The 16,871-nt window shown below is 37.9% G+C and overlaps 1 protein-coding gene across 8 annotated transcripts in view; it reads right to left on the bottom strand.

Annotated features, from left to right (window-relative positions):
• The window catches only part of pcbp3 (poly(rC) binding protein 3), a 78,479-nt gene extending 62,345 nt beyond the window's left edge, over positions 1-16,134 (bottom strand). For 2 of the 8 annotated variants that reach the window (XM_048194464.1, XM_048194469.1), the window contains exon 1: positions 15,386-16,133. The gene's annotated coding sequence lies outside the window, so the exon portion shown is untranslated. Of the gene's footprint in view, positions 1-15,385 lie in introns of all 8 variants that reach the window. The other 6 variants (XM_048194462.1, XM_048194467.1, XM_048194465.1 and 3 more) reach the window with 5 other exon arrangements.
• Between the last annotated feature and the right edge of the window lie 737 nt (positions 16,135-16,871).

Raw genomic sequence — 16,871 nt, 5'->3', positions numbered from 1 at the left:
TAGGTGGCGACTGACCCGAAACAGGTATGATTTGGACTTACACATTTTTAGATTTTGTTTTACCAAAATGTATTACTTTTGTGAACACCTCACAACATTAATGACATATTTAACTTTCAGAAAAACATATTTTCCCATCTCAGGCATCAAATCCCTATTATTATTGGTCATTGTTTTAAGTTATGGACACTATGGGAGCTCTCTGAATATTATTATAAATGTATTTGTGATAAAATCAACATTTTCCTATTAATCAGATGTCCCTCACACTAATTCAGTAATTGCAAATATAAAAGTTACATACAATCTCACACTTTTGCTATACCAAAGCCTGAAATGGGCACTTTTTGTGACAGCAACCTCATCATTTTTGATCAAAGGCTTAACTTCAGAATTTGAACTAAAATCAGTATTCTTATGAATGCTCTGAATATTTCAGACAGAATTCAACTAACTTTAAATTACTTTTTCATAAACAAATAATAATAATAAAATTGTAGGCGTGACGGGGTTGACTGTGACAGGGTTGTGATTTTTTGCCCAAATTGGCCACTGCTCTAAATCTAGTGAATAAATGGAGAGCGTGGCATGCATGATATTAAGAAATCATGAATCATGTTGAAATAACAAAGATAATTTTCCCAAGTAATAGTTTTCTATCTTTAATTGATGTAACAGGGTTGAGTTGTTAAGCTTGACAAACACAATTTCACAACATAATTTAGTTATAATTATTAAAGAAGGGGGTAACTTGCCTGTATCTGCTCACAATGTTGTTCAGAAGACTTCTATGATGTCACATAAGTATCAGTTCATTATTGGTTTGTGTAACGGGGTTGAGGGGTTACTGAGGTACGGAACTAAATAATGTGATTTTAATAAATAATCATGAATTTACTTAGAAAAAAAGCACAAATGGATATTTATGGCAAATGGCAAAATGTATGGATTTTTTTCTCATTTTATTATTCATATCCCAAGTACACTTTCATAGAAGGCCTTGAGAGACATGACAAAATAGGTAGTGTCAACTGAAAAAAAAAAAAAAAAAAAAAAATTCTAATATGAAGATAAAATGTAGGTCATGTTTTTAAACATTATTAAAGGAGATATTTCAAGCAATACAAAAAGCTTTTAAAAAAAAAATATTTTGGTGACCCAATAGATAAAATACACTGGAAAAAGGTCAGAGGTACTCAAATCATACCGGTTTCGTGGAATGACTCAAGTACTTGTCATTGAATCATTCATTCAAAAGATTCGTTCATAAACACTGATTCATCCAGTTATGAAATAAGTGATGTGTTTATGAGTAAATCATTGAACCATTCATTCAAACCAATTTAATAAAAAAAAAAAAATGAATACAAATGTAATATTTTTTGTCAGAACCTCTAGTAGGCAGGGCTTGACATTAAAGGTGCCGTAGAACGTCTTTTTAAAAGATGTAATATAAGTCTAAGGTGTCCCCTGAATGTGTCTGTGAAGTTTCAGCTCAAAATACCCCATAGATTTTTTTTTAAATAAATTTTTTTAACTGCCTATTTTGGGGCCGATTTAGGCTGCGGCCCCTTTAAATGCTCACGCTTCCCACCCACGGAGCTCGCGCTTGCCTTTAACAGCATAAACAAAGTTCACACAGCTAATATAACCCTCAAAATTGTTCTTTACAAAGTGTTCGTCATGCAACATGTCTAATCACGTAAGTATGGTATTTATTTGGATGTTTACATTTGATTCTGAATGAGTTTGATAGTGCTCCGTGGCTAAAGCTAACATTACACACTGTTGGAGAGATTTATAAAGAATGAAGATGTGTTTATGCATTATACAGACTGCAAGTGTTTAAAAATGAAAATAACGACAGTCTTGTCTCCGTGAATACAGTAAGAAACGATGGTAACTTTAACCACATTTAACAGTACATTAGCAACATCCTAACGAAACATTTAGAAAGACAATTTACAAATATCACAAAAAATATCATGATGTCATGGATCATGTCAGTTATTATCGCTCCATCTGCCATTTTTCGCTGTTGTCCTTGCTTGCTTACCTAGTCTGATGATTCTGCTGTGCACATCCAGACGTATCCATATCCTGCCCTTATCTAATGCTTGAACATGAGCTAGCATATGCAAATATTGGGGGCGTACATATTAATGATCCCGACTGTTACGTAACAGTCGGTGTTATGTTGAGATTCGCCTGTTCGTCTGAGGTCTTTTAAACAAATGAGATTCATATAAGGAGGAGGAAACAACGGTGTTTGAGACTTACTGTATGTCATTTCCATGTACTGAACTCTTATTATTCAACTATGCCAAGATAAATTCAATTTTTAATTCTAGGGCACCTTTAACACCTGCCAACCCGCTAAATGTGGGTAGATTTCAGCTGTGGCGGGTAAGACAGCCACTTTCACTAGCCACTTTGGCGGGTTGAATATAATTTCAGCCTACAGCCAAATGAAATGCCAAGTTCGTCGTGTCACAAAATTACAATTCAATCACAATTCTTTATCGATTAACTTGCTGTTAGCGAAGGCGGGATAGGCGGAATCGCACTGAATGACACATTGCAGAAGCGCTCTCTCGCGTACGCTCGCTATCTCTCTCTCTGTCGCGCACGCGATCAGTTCTCCTTGCACCTGAATAGTCAAATGCACGCACACACAGATGTCAAAATGCCCATTGTGTGGAGTATCTCGCGTAAATAGTCGGTTATGGCTTAAGTGGACGTAAACAGGTGGGTAATAACTGGATATGTGTCAGTATATTACATCCGTGCATTCAGCAGCCCAATTAAATACCTGTCTGTCATTAATGTTAATCTAACAACAAAAGATGTTAAATAAATATATAAATGTTAAATAAACCTACTGTATCTGAAAAAAATATATATTTTACTATTGTTTTTAATTTGCTTTGTTCTTTTATATAGCATAACAAAAATAACCTTTCCTAACTGTACATACCAGCTGATATACAATGTAGTCTTGATTTGGGTGGTCACTCTGCATTTGAAAGTTTGAAAGGGTTTAAAATCCTCTAAATCAAGTAAAATGACTCAAAATCAAGTAATTTAAGTTTAATTCAACTTTCAACTTTAATCATATAAAATGTAATTTCCCAACAGCAAAATTGTGGCCAGTGAAAATGCTGAGTGGCTAATAACTTTGGAAAAACACTACTCTCAGTGGCTGGTGAGCAAAAAAGATAATGTCAAGCCCTGCTTACAAGTAAATGACATTATGTTTAGTTGTCTATTCAGAATCGTGGGATAGATCATGATTTCTATTAAAAAAAAAAAAAAAAAAAAAAAATCATGATTCTCAATTAACCCAGAATCATGCAGCTCTACTTTGCAGCAACACAAACTGACATGCTTGTTTTGTTGAACTCCATATGTCATCATTTTATAAACACTGCAGTTACTGAGTCCTTCAATTCTTAAACGAACAGTTCCAAAAAAGCATCTTTAAAGTCATTTACTCATCCTCATGTCATGTCATTTCAGATCTGTATTGTTTCTTTCTCCTTTCAAAGACAAAAGCAGATGTTAGGTGGGATATTGTTTACACACTGTTGTTTCCAATGAAAGTGAATGGGGTGTTGTCAACCTCTAAAAATAACAAAAAAGCACCATAAAAGAACAATAAAACTATTATGTATTGTATGAATCGCATGCAATATTGCAAGCCTCATGAAGCCATATGACAGGTTTATGTGTGGAAGAGACCAAAATTTAAGTCGCCATTCACTTATGTGCTATAACCCTTAAATCTCATTTGTATGATTTAAATATGCACATACAGTGTATGCATACATAAATATGTATATGTGACATGCTTGTTTGATTGTGCAAATTATATATAATTAATTATTGCATTTATACATCACAATAGGGTAAGAGATACACAAGAACTACTGACTTCAAACATGGCGACATGTCTTGACGCTCAATATTTGAATACACAAACATGAATGAGATTTAAAAACAGAGGCTCTTCAGCAAGTTATCACTGAGCAACAACTTAAATTTCAGTCTTTTTCTCTCACAAAGCTATTGCATGGGTTCAGAAGACATAAAATGCTTTGGATGAGTTGTAAGGATGACTTTTACATTGTTTTTTGTTATTTTAAGAGCTTGACAGCCTCTAGTCACCAGTCATGTTCACTGTAAAAGAAAAGAATCTACATTCAGCTAAATTTCTCATTTTGTGATCCACAGAAGAAAGAAAATCATACAGGCTTGGAATGACATGAGGGTGAATAAATAAATGCAGATCATTTTTAGGTGAACTATCCCTTTAAAATACAGTAGCTTAAAATAGTATATGATACATAAGAAATTACAAAAAATATGTCTTACTCAGACGTGCATATACATTACTGTTCAGAAGGCTGGGGTCAAGGGGCAAGGTTTCATTTTTTTAAAAATTAAATTAACACTTTTAGTCAGCAAGGATGCATTAAATGTATTAAAAAAATTACAGTAAAAACTTTTACATTGTCACAAAAATGATCCATTTCAAACAAATGTGGAACTTTCTATTGATCAAAGAATCCTGATCAATGCATTGTAATATGCTAAAACAGAAAACAGTTTTAAATTGTAACGTTTCACAATATTAGTTTTTACTTAAAGGATTAGTTCACTTTCAAATTAAAATTTCCTGATAATTTACTCACCCCCATGTCATCCAAGATGTTCATGTCTTTCTTTCTTCAGTCAAAAAGAAATTAAGGTTTTTGATTCAAAGGGCTTTAAACGATCCCAGATGAGAAATAAGGGTCTTATCTAGAGAAACCATCACTCATTTTCTAAAAAATAAATAAATAAATAAATAAATGTATACATTTTAACCATAAATGTTCATCTTGAACTAGCTCTCTTCTTCTTCTCTATTAGAATTCCAGCAGTGTAGACACTGCTAAGTGTATTACTGCCCTCCTCAGGTCAAAGTTTGAACTAAAGTGTCATATACAATATGCTAGTGCAAGTATATAACAATTAGTTCAAACTTTGACCTGTGGAGGGCAGTAATACACTTAGCAGCGTCTACACTGCCGGAATTCTAATAGAGAAGAACAAGAGAGCTAGTTCAAGATGAGCATTTATGGTTAAAATGTATATAATTTTTAATTTTTTTTAGAAAATGAGTGATGGTTTCTCTAGATAAGACCCTTATTTCTCATCTGGTAATGTTTAAAGCCCTTTGAAGCTGCACTGAAACTGTAATTTTGACCTTCAGCCATTTGGGCTCCATTGAAGTCCACTATAAGGAGAATAATCCTGGAATGTTTTCATCAAAAACCTTCATTTCTTTTCTATTGAAGAAAGAAAGACATGGACATCTTGGATGACATGTGGGTGAGTAAATTATCAGGAAATATTAATTTGAAAGTGAACTAATCCTTTAATTTCACTTTCAAAAATATTTTTAAAAATCTCACCAACCCCAAACTTCTGAGATATGCGAAGATGCACATACTGTATGAGCTGCTTATAACTATTAAAATGTGTTTGGTTAACACTGAGCAATGTGAAAGACTGCAAATTAGCTTTTAAAATAGACAGGATCCGAGACTTGCAGAAATGTTTGGCAAAACGCTTGCCACTTTCACACCTTTATGATTGGAGGGGTTCTCCTTTAAAGGCTTTTAAGTCTTAATCCTGCAAAAAGGCTCCTGCAGAAATTCAAAGGCACGTCATACATTTGAATATCTCTACAGCTCTGTACCTCCCCCCTTGAGAGAAGAACAGATAGCGATATCATGTGCTTTACCTTCTCTGCTGAGGTTTTATTGAAGTGAGGGATAGTGTTGTGATGTCACAGACAGTTCTCATCGAGTGGAATTAGCCGATAGATCAAATCCCTCAACCTCGTGGGAGAAATCATAGCGCACTAACTAATCTGCAGTTGAGATTTTCCTGCAAGAAGCAGATTGAGTCTCAACTTGTGATGTGATGTGCTGTTGAAAAAAATGTCAGAAATCAAATAGATCCCATTAATTACACTACACTTAAATTGCTTATGCATGGGCGCACTGAGTTAATATCTTCAACCGTGGATGAAATCCTGCTCATCTGGTTTGGGTAAATGTTTTCAGCAGTCATCACACAGAAAATGCATGCAATGCAGATAATATATGGGTTTAATGTGTCAAGAGTATCATATGGCCCTATTCCATTTCCATGTGCTCTATTTGTTAAGTCTTCCTCTTGCTATAATATTTCAGATCCTCATTGTCTTCTATAGTTATGTGGAGCATAGCATAAAAAATCAATATCAATATCAATATATCTCTACACTGATCTTAATAATGACAAAGCAGTATGTAAGGGTATATTGACTAAGCCTTTATTCACAAAACAGAGAAATGCCTACCTAATAAGTATCCTGTTAATACTTGCTAGCCCACGGTACTTTGTTTAACTGTTTCAGGCGGTTCAGAGAAAACATAAGCTCAATATGTGGTCAAACACACAGCATTTCTCTATACTGATGATTAAGACTGGCCAATACAAATCATACCATTTTTCAAGTGTGTTAATAAATATTTTAGACAATACACACACACTACCGTTCATAAGTTTGGGGTCAGTAAGATCATGGATGGATTAAACTGATCAAAAATATCAGTAAAGGCATTTAAAAATGTCCATTTCAAATAAATGCTTTTCTTTTGATCTTTCTAGTTATCAAAGAATCCTAAAAGATTTTTTATTTCACCAAAATATCAAGCAGCACAACTGTCCACATTGATAATAAGAATTGTTTCTTGAGCATTAAATCAGCACATTAAAATGATTTCTGAAGGACACTGAAGACTGCATGGCTGCTAAAAATTCAGCTTTCCTATTCACAGGAATAATTTACTTTTTAAAATATATTAAAGGTGTTGTGTGTAAATTTTAGCTGCATCTAGCGCTGAGGTTGCGAATTGCAATATAGAGAAGCTACGGTGGCCAACACAGGGCAAACATGTCGTCATCTGAGACAGAAGAGAGTAACCAGTCAAGCAAACATGCTCTGTAGAGCAGTTTGTCCGTTTAGGTCTACCGTAGAAACATGTCGGCGCAAAGACTCATAAGACTTAGGGGTGTAAGAGTACACAAAAATTACGGTTCAGTACGTACCTCAGTTTTGAAGTCATGGTTTGGTACGGGTTCGGTACAGCAGGGGGAGAAATCTAAACATAAATTTTCTTTTTTCTCTCTTTTTTTTTTTTTAAACAGTGGTTTACTGAACAAATTATGTCAGTCTATAAATGAATTCAGTTTTAATTAACATTTTCTTAAGGATAAAAACAAATCTATCTCTGCTAAACTATAAGGAGTCCTGACTTTACATTACTATAATATTAAAGGTTGCAATTAACAACAGAGACCAAAAAATAAAATTCAGTTCCTCTTTATTTTAGAAAAAATAATCAACACTCAAATAAAAAATAAAAAAATAATTGTGTGTAAATATGTAAATTGCACATGGGGCCGTTTTTGTATTAACTTCTATATCTAATTATAAAATTATTTTTATACTCAAATTAATTTTTGAAATATAATCATTTACACAGTGGCTGTCATAATTTGTTTTCATGATGGATTTATTTAAATTAAATAATAAAGATATCACTAACAATATAAGCACTACTAAAGCAGATGCTTCATTATATAAACAAAAACAAATCTTGTTAGCAGGTCCTCAACCCAAGCAAAAGCTCTACACTTCACCACAATGGTAATCACCAAAAAACATTAACATAACAAAAACTTTTACATAACAGAACATTAAACGGTAAGACGTCTCTCCATATTCTCATCTTTCTAAAAAATGCATAAAATAACACTTTTTCAACATTTACTCTCCCAATTCAGCCCGGTGCAAAGCATGATGGGAAGTGAAAGTCCTGTTTGATTGGGTTACTAGACTGAAACATGTTATTTCAAAATGAAAACATCAGGTGAGTTCTAGTAACCATTTCAAGTCAATTTAACATGATGCAATCACATTTGAACCAAAAACAATGGTGTTAAAGCAGATCCTAGTAAGATTTGCGAAGCTCCCCCTACAGGTTCCTTCAGTGAATCACACTGTCGTAAATACTCCAAGCGCAGCTCTGGACTACAACGACTACAACGCTCACCAGTGCAGTAGTTTTGCAAATACAGTACAAGAAATCTCGATGGAGGTGGGTAATTTTCGAAATTGTCTTATAAAAAGTCATAATATATACATTGTTTTTGAATTACCGTAAAGCATTTTGTCACTCTTGCGTGAACATGAACATGAGGCGAGATTGTGTCAGGTTGGCGCAGCTCAACTTGCAAGTGCTGTTTTTTGGCATAGACGTGTCAGAGGGGGTTACTGCTCGCCTCAAACACACCACTACAAGTCAATTAACCATCGTAAGGACTCCAAGTAATACATGTGTCTTCTTTGAAACACAACGTTAATCTGAAGTTAAACCTGCCTCCTGGTAGGTTTAATTTAAGCCTCAGTTTAGTCCTGGAGTAGCTCTAGTCTTCCTCCAGGAAATCAGCTTATTAAACTCTGGACTGGACTAAGTCTAGGACTATTTTAAACCATGACAGAGAAAGCAGATTTCTGTTAATCTGGTTTAAAGGGCCATTTTATTCTAGGACTAGGCTTAATCTCTGTCCGGGAAACCGCCCAATCGTGTACACATGCGTACCGAAAATTTGCGTGACGAATACGTGTTCCATTACACCCCTAATAAAAAAAAATATATTACCAACTCTAAACTTCTGAATGGTATCTTTATCAAATATATACTATTCCTGCATTTTAATAATGAAATATGCCACAATTGGACAGACACACATCATGCTGATGTCCAAATGAAAAACTCCAAATACTTGTAAATCATGCAAGTCTAACAACACAGTCTTGAGGAAACGATAGACAAAAATGTATTAGAATTATAGTAAAGTTCACACAATATCGCCAGCAGAATCATCTCAAATATATTGTAAATATTTTATATATCAGCCAAATCCTCCTGAGGGCAAATATAAGGACACAGAATTCAGATTTTCAGATTTGCATACAGTACACTGCACAGAGCTGAGAGGAAACTCATGCCTCTTTCCTCAATCTGTGCATCCCCAGAACACAGAACCGTTACTGCTGACTTAGCTGCGCAGATGCTTTGGAAGAGCGAACGGCATCGGCTCAGGAAAGTGTGTCAGGCAAGCATATTTGTTATAGAGAGGGCAAGCCAAGAGCTATCCTGAAAAAACGACAACAACAAAAAAAAAAAAAAAAAGACCCCAGGTGAACCAGCAGTCAAAACACAGCCGATGTTTACAGGTTTAAGACGGTAACTGTCACTCGGGAGTCCATTTCAGAGGCTAAAAAAGACTTTTCAAGCAGCAGGTCACACCTTTCCCCTCACACCTCGCCCTGCTGGGTTCAATCTGGCCATCGCTGCGGTCACAACACTCTGGATCGGAGGCCTTGCCAGGGAGCAGGTGGGAGGGCATCAACAGACACCAAACATGAGGTAGAGCTTTTACTAAAAGCTCCAGAGGCTCTAGATTTTATTAGAACGCATTTGCAAGGAAGCGGACATCCTCTCTCTCCTCCTCGCGACGCTGCCGATCACTCCCCGTCCGATAAGAGGGGCGAGGCCGCTGAGAAAATGCTGCATCATTCATGGTTGGGTGTCTCCTCGCGTCACGCCATGTGACCCGCTGACACACTCCCATATTGTTGGGGGTTGGGTGCGAAGGCAGGCAGGAGCATGGTAGGAGAACCTGACCAAAGCCTCGTGCCATAGTGACACTCAGCGGATTATGTCTAAATAAAGCCTCAGCACTGCATGAATCACTCTGCTACTGATCCCACTGCTCAATGAGAAAGGAAGAGAGAGAGAGAGGGAGTAAGAAAGCAATGCAAAAAAAAAAAAGTCAAGGGAGCGGGAATGTGAAGTGGAGAAGGCGTTCATCACTGGAGTGCCATGGCTTAGCCTAAGAGGCTTGAATAATCAGTGGTTAAGCTGTCAGCCCTGCTCTTGCACCTACCGTGTGCTACAAACTCCTGTGCGCTTTTAATCAAACAAAAACGATGAGATCCAGCCATGCTGCCAAGACAGCGCTATAAGACAGGCCTCAAAGTCTCTTTAAGACTTATCCTGACATATTATATTCCCTGCAATGCACAGGCACCATATGGCAGACATTTTCTCAAGTCGCTGACGTAAAGACTACACCGAGTCTCAAGTCTTTGAGGTGAAGTGAACCGTTTTCTATTAAAGGTTAGTTTTGTAAACCTTTTTGAAGGGCAAGCAATTTTGCATATTTTGCTCATCTCTAATTTGGAGTTCAAGCCAAGTCTCAAGTACCTGTGGTAAAAGTTTTCTATACAATGCAGGTTAGTTTAATAAACCTAGCCGAAGAACATTCAATTTTCATTATGCCGTTCAATTGAGTCTAGACTTCATGTCTAAAGTTTTCAAGTATAGTGTGAGTGTCAAGTCTTTGAATAAGAGGCTACAATTCCAAGTCCCAAAGTCCTTTACAGAGTTTTCTATAAGTTTTATAAACCTTGTTGAATGGCAATCAATTTAATGCATTTCAGGGCTCAACAAGGATGGCCACTATAATAATAAAAATAATAATATTAATAACCTTTTCCAGAACATCTCCACTACTTCACTGGAAAATAAAAATAATAAAAATTAAGGAAAATATATAAAAAAGAAAAAGGATCATTCCTCTGTGGCAGATCAGTAAGAAAAATCTGTATTGTTGAGTCCTGGATTTTGTATTTGGAATCCAATTCAAGTCTCAAATCAAAAGTGTGAGCCTAAAGCCGGGTGCACACTGTGCGATTTATAATAGTCCTTTACGATTGTTGCTTGTCAGACTGTACGAACATTATCCTCATGTCACACTGTGGGATCTCAGCTGTCATTTATGTCAGACTGTACGACAGTCAAGACACGTTAAAGGTGCTAAAGAGGATGTTTTGTTTTATACATTTTTGCAATATTACTTGAAACTGTCTTTACTAACTGATAAAAGACTATTTATTAGGTGCACTGAAAGGAATAATATTAATATACATCATCTGTGCACGAGGTAGGGCCTTAAAAACATCAGCCAATCGTTGGCCCTCTGGCTTGTCAATCACTGCCATGACGTTCCTTGTGAGAGACGAGCGCGGCTGCGCGCTCCAGTAACTTTCCACACTCCACAGGCGCCGCATGCGATGTTTTTGTCCGGAGACAGGAGTAACAACTGCAGATTATGAGTTACCTGCGGTGAGTCCGACATAATGAATCCACTAACACGACACAGCGAATGCCGGTGGTAAACACTCGTTTTCCAATACTCGTGCACGAGTTTTGGGAGGCGTTCCCTCGAAAGGAGGGGGGGTTGTTCTTACGCATGCGCTCATTTCAAAAACTCAGTAACAGTCTTTGGTTTCTCAGTCGACGAAAAGATCCTCTTTATCACCTTTAAAAACGGACGCGCACATGAAAACTTGTCCGGAGTTTTACATTAACAACCCACACACATTCGGTGACTGACTGAAATGGCGGCTAACAAAGACATCTCTAGCGTTAATTTTGATCACGGCTTATCTTGAAAAATGAAGACACACTGCAGGACTGTGCGCCAAATCTTCTGACATTGCCAGAATTTCGTCGAAGGGTAAAATTGGATTGCAACGATCATTAATCGGCTGTCTGTGAACATGTCAAACTAGCGACCAAAGACTACAGATTTTAGCCTAGGATTATAGGAATCTTTTAGGATTCTCAAAATTTGACCAAATCTTGGCCAAAATCACACAGTGTGAACCCGGTTTATGTTGATTCTCATACCAATTAATTTGTGACATGCACAACTCGAGTCCAAGTTTCAGAGTATAGTTTCTTCCTCTGCCATATAGAAGCACAGAGAACGGCACAAGGTAACTTTGTGCATTCGGTGTATAGCTTGGACTCCATGACTGATTAAACTGGTTCACTGACAGATTAACAACAGGATGACCTGACTTAATCAAACAGCCAGCCGCATCAGTAGCTTACATGACCCACGGATCTGCAAATTCAGACAGGCCTGCAATGTTTGCCTAACCTTTTCCAGAAGATCTTCTCCACTACCTCACTGCAAACAATAAAAATAGCCGCACCATCCAGCCAAGCATTAAGAACGACGGCAGCGGGTGGTCCAGGGCTGGTTCGACTCACTCCCACCCCCCTCCAGCTTCCTGGGTCCTGATTGATCTCACGGCCCATCGGCGGGTTAAATTACACTGCAGAGTGGCTTTGCGGAAAGACAAAGGGCCCAGGATTTCACAGGCCATAATTCTTTCCGGGCCTTAACTTTGAAAAGGTGCAGCATTCAATTTCAGCCCTCGGCAACACTTTGCATTCGCTTATGAGTTATGACACAACCATGACGTTTTTAACTTACTATACGGCCATGCTGAGGAGACCGGCGTACTAATCAGGCCTAAGGGAGGATGGGTGGAAAAAAACAAATTCTCTGTCAGCACAGAGTATCAGTAATAGCGAAATGTAATACAGTAAATAAAAGTAGCCCATCTTCTGGCTGAAGCTAAAGACGAGTTGGCTTCTTTCCACATCCTACTTGCCGAAAGCACTGAAGTAAAGTCGGATATGAAATGATTTACATGTACATGTTTGGATCTCAGTCCGAAATGACATCCAGGCTCCCATAGTTTCCTGGCACATGGGGAATGGAGAGGAAGCCCAGGGAATGGCAGAGGCCTTTTGATACTGCAACTCTGCCGAACCAGCAACTCGGAAGCCAGGACAGCATGAGATCCGGAGAAAAAAAAAAACAGCCAAAGCACAAAAAGACCAGCTGCTTCGAGATCATGGGCGTCAGCGGAAAAAAAAAACGTCTTGTTAGAGAGAATATAATTGAACTTGTCTGGCAAGTAATAGCTTTTCCTAAAACTTCATGCATCTGTTTCATGCTGATGAAAATATACAGTGAAGTAAATATGCAACTGAAACTAATCTAAAGTGGTTTAAGAGATATAAGTCCTCATCGATGACATTTGCAATTTACTCTAGCTTAAGAATCTGCCCATATTTATAATTATACTATATGTGATAAGCACAGCTTTCAAGGCCAAAAGCTAAAAAAAGGCACCATGCTAAAATGCAAATCCTGATTGCCTGACAGGAACATTTCAAAACATTCAAGCTGTCAGTAAAACAACCTCCAAATCTAAGAACCTACTAGATCTAAAAGTCACAGAAGCATTAAGGCACGTCTCACTTCTCAGGAGGTGCCGCTATTTGTGCAATGATTTAGAAATAATATAAAATCAGCCATATGAAACCGCTGAGTTGTTTTAGAGTAAACACGAGGGGCAGCTAAAAGTCATTGTCAGCGTCATTGTAAGGGAGAGGTTAAATGAATTTCTCGATTAGCATAAAATATGCTGTTTGCATCTTAGGAGTTTTGATGTAATCCACTTTACAAGGACTGCGGGACACAAGATGCTATGTAACTTGATAAATCAACGCTCAGTTAAATAAAGAAAGGCAAAATCTTTTAGTCCTTTTATGTTCCTATAACACGTCTGTGTTAATTGAAGATCTGTTTTTTGTTTGAACAATCATTCCTTCTTTATTCCGCAGTTGGAAACAGGCCAACAAGGCGGCGAAGGAATAATGGTGTTAATTAAGACACCTGTTCTTCTGTGAATTCACTCACCTAATCATTGCTTCCAATAACCTCAGATAGTTCAGCTCTACATTTCAAAATAGCTTAATAAAGAGAATATATACACATGTATGATGTGCTTGTAACCAGAGCAAACAGTGGAACTGTAGTGCTGTTAATCAAATTGATTGGAAATGTCTTTACTATTAACCAACTGCTAAGGTGCTGGAGACAAGTTCAAGATCTGTCAAACCATGGGCCGCTATTGATGTTTGCACCACTTCAATCTCACACAGAACCCATTCACATCAAAGCACTGAACTGGATGAAGACCTAAGCAGTTTTTGTCTGCTGTGCTCTGTAGATTTAGACCCGAAACATACTCTAGCAAGTATATTAACGTTAATGCTTCTAGCTACTTGATTTCACACATCAGTGCGTCCTGAATTGCAAGTCCAAACTTCTACGGTCAGTTTTCACCTTCAGGTCAAACGCTGTCGTGACAGAGCAATAGTTTCTTATAGAATCGTGTTAACGTAAACAACTTTTTGTCTTCTCTCTATTCTGAGTTTACCCAGAAATAAAAATTCTGTCATTTTTTTTCAAATCTGTATGACTTTCTTCTGTGGAGCACAAAGGAAGATATGAAGAACGTTGGTAACCAATAGTTGGTTTCTATTGTAAAAACACTAAGATATTTCTCAAAATATCTTTTGTGCTCCACAGAAGAAAGAAAGGCATACAGATTTGGAACAACATGAGGGTGAGTAAATGACGACAAAAAAATCATCCCTTTAATAGCTAAAAAAATTTGAAGGTAACACTATCGTTTCCCTTTTGGGTAGTGACGTTTATCACTGCCAGATTTGTGCAAATATAGACGTTAAAGGTGGAATGTGTAATTTCCCCGGCATTATTATCAACAAACATGTTTTAAACACTTCCTAAAACAATCCTATTAAACTAACGTCATTGGTTGAATGTGAGAAATTTTTAAAGTTCAATGTTTACACACTTTTTTTTTTTTTTTTAGAGAAATCAAACTACAAAATGGCTTACCGAAACTTTTTGTGTTTTTAAAAATGTAAAAACTATTTACAACAGAGCCAAAAACTTAAAACGTGTCGACCAAGCATTTGTGTGATGCATGGAGATGCACGTTTCTGGCCTTACAGATCATATTAAATGTTTGAATACCTTGTCTGAATCAGTCAGTCCAGTAGTTACATCATGACATTGGTAATCCTAGAGCCGCAAAACCATCTGTAAGTTTACTTGAAACACTTCAGCATGAAACAGAAAAGAAACTGCTGCAGGGGTCAAGGACAACACAGAGGAAACGTGTGAAGCTAAAGTACACACTCGGTTCGTGGCGCGGAGCATCGGTTTTCCAGCATTGCCGGTGGGCATTACATCGCTTCAGATAAAGTCTTAGATAGAAGAAGTGGTAAGCACTCTGTGTGAACTGAGTTTGGGCTCGCAAACAGTGACCTCACAGATTCTAATCCCTCATCTCTCTTTGCACGCTTCCCTCTGAGAGGAACTGCCAGAGGGGAAAACTTGAAAGCTAAAGAGAGTGAGGGAGGGTGCGTGAAAAAGAGCGTGTGTGAGAAAACAGAGACGAAATCACATGCAAAGAGGAAAGAGTGTACAGAAGCAGAAAAAAAAAGCACAACAAAGTCACATTTAGGTGCTGGCTTACCTGCACACAGTTCACAAGATGGGACGGTGAAGTGAGGATAGTCAAAGGGGTTGTGGGAGAAGGGTCCGGGCGGGTTGATCCAGCCGCTGACGGGTGGTCCGGGAGGGAGGAAGGAAGGATGGAGTGACAGGGAGCAGGGAGACGGGGAGGCCAGAGGGGGGATATGAAGAACTAGTCCTCTGTCTTTCTCTCTTTATCCCTCTGGCACAGAGGCATAGAGGCAGACACCAGTACCTGCAGCCACTCAAATAATAGGAGAGAAAAGAGTGCTCACATCCACACACGCTCCAGCACAGGGAGGAAAGAGAGAATGCCCCTCCCACTCCCTCCCTGGATCCAATCGCACACAGACTTCACTGGCAACGAATAGGAGCGCAGGCAGCCGGTGCCATGCCCTAGCCAATAAGTGCAATTGCTCATATCCAGTTGGAATAATTAGTCCGAGAGCAACGCGGAGCGGCTTGCCTTCTGAAGGACAGACAAACGGGCGCACTTACCCAATAAGTGTGATTTAAGACCGCATCCGACATTAGAGTAATTAGATTGTGCCGCACTTAACCTAGCAGAATAACGCTGCATGCTCCACTGCAGAACTGGCAGAGGCGCAGGCTACACGGGGAAGGGTTTGAAAAGGTGGAATGATGTTAAGTAGGCAGAAATTATGCTTATATAGGAGAAGGAATAGGAACTTTTACCATGGTGATCAATGTGTATTATTATCACTGTGTGACACTTCCAGGCTTTCAGGTGCTGTATTCCCAATATTCACAATTAGGGGCAGGAATGTTAAAAAACACACAGAAAGTATTGTGTAATGCACATTAAATTCAAAATGTTGGCCAAAAAAAAAATCATTATGGACTTCTGTGATTTTAATATTTAAAAAAAAAAAAAATGAATTTTAAAAATGCATTTCTAGGTTGTTATGCATATTATCACATACTATAAACTTTTTTTTATTTAATGACCATTCATATAATTAGGGATGTCCCGATCACGTTTTTTTGCCCTCGAGTCCGAGTCCGAGTCATTTGATTTTGAGTATCTACCGATACCGAGTCCCGATCCGATACTTCTATAATACATGAAAAAGAATAAAGAAGAGCGAAAAAAACAGATCCAGGAACAGTGCTTTTCGGGTTTTTCAGGAATCTAACAATCGTTTTCACGTACAGAAAATGGATAAAGTAATCAAATATAAAATATCACTGCATATTTAGGGCTGGGCGATATATCGCATGCAATTCTCACGCGCATTTCGTCAGTAAAGCCGGTTCCCTGATTACCGCTAAATCGCCATCACCTGCTTTAAAATGGAGCGCCTTTTAATAGACAAAGCCGTAGTTCACTGATAAGCCACGCAAAATCGGGTTCATTATCGAAGTCGATTCATCTTCGATACGGCGCGCTGACTGAAATAAGCGTGTACGCGCTTCGGATGAGTGCACACAAATCTTCTCACAGCGCGTGCGAGTTCTCTTTCGCG

This window comes from Megalobrama amblycephala, linkage group LG6 (genome assembly GCF_018812025.1).
Source record: "Megalobrama amblycephala isolate DHTTF-2021 linkage group LG6, ASM1881202v1, whole genome shotgun sequence".
Lineage (NCBI taxonomy): Eukaryota > Metazoa > Chordata > Actinopteri > Cypriniformes > Xenocyprididae > Megalobrama > Megalobrama amblycephala.
The sequence above is the reverse complement of the archived record's forward strand: the minus strand, read 5'-3'. Positions and strand labels throughout refer to the sequence as shown.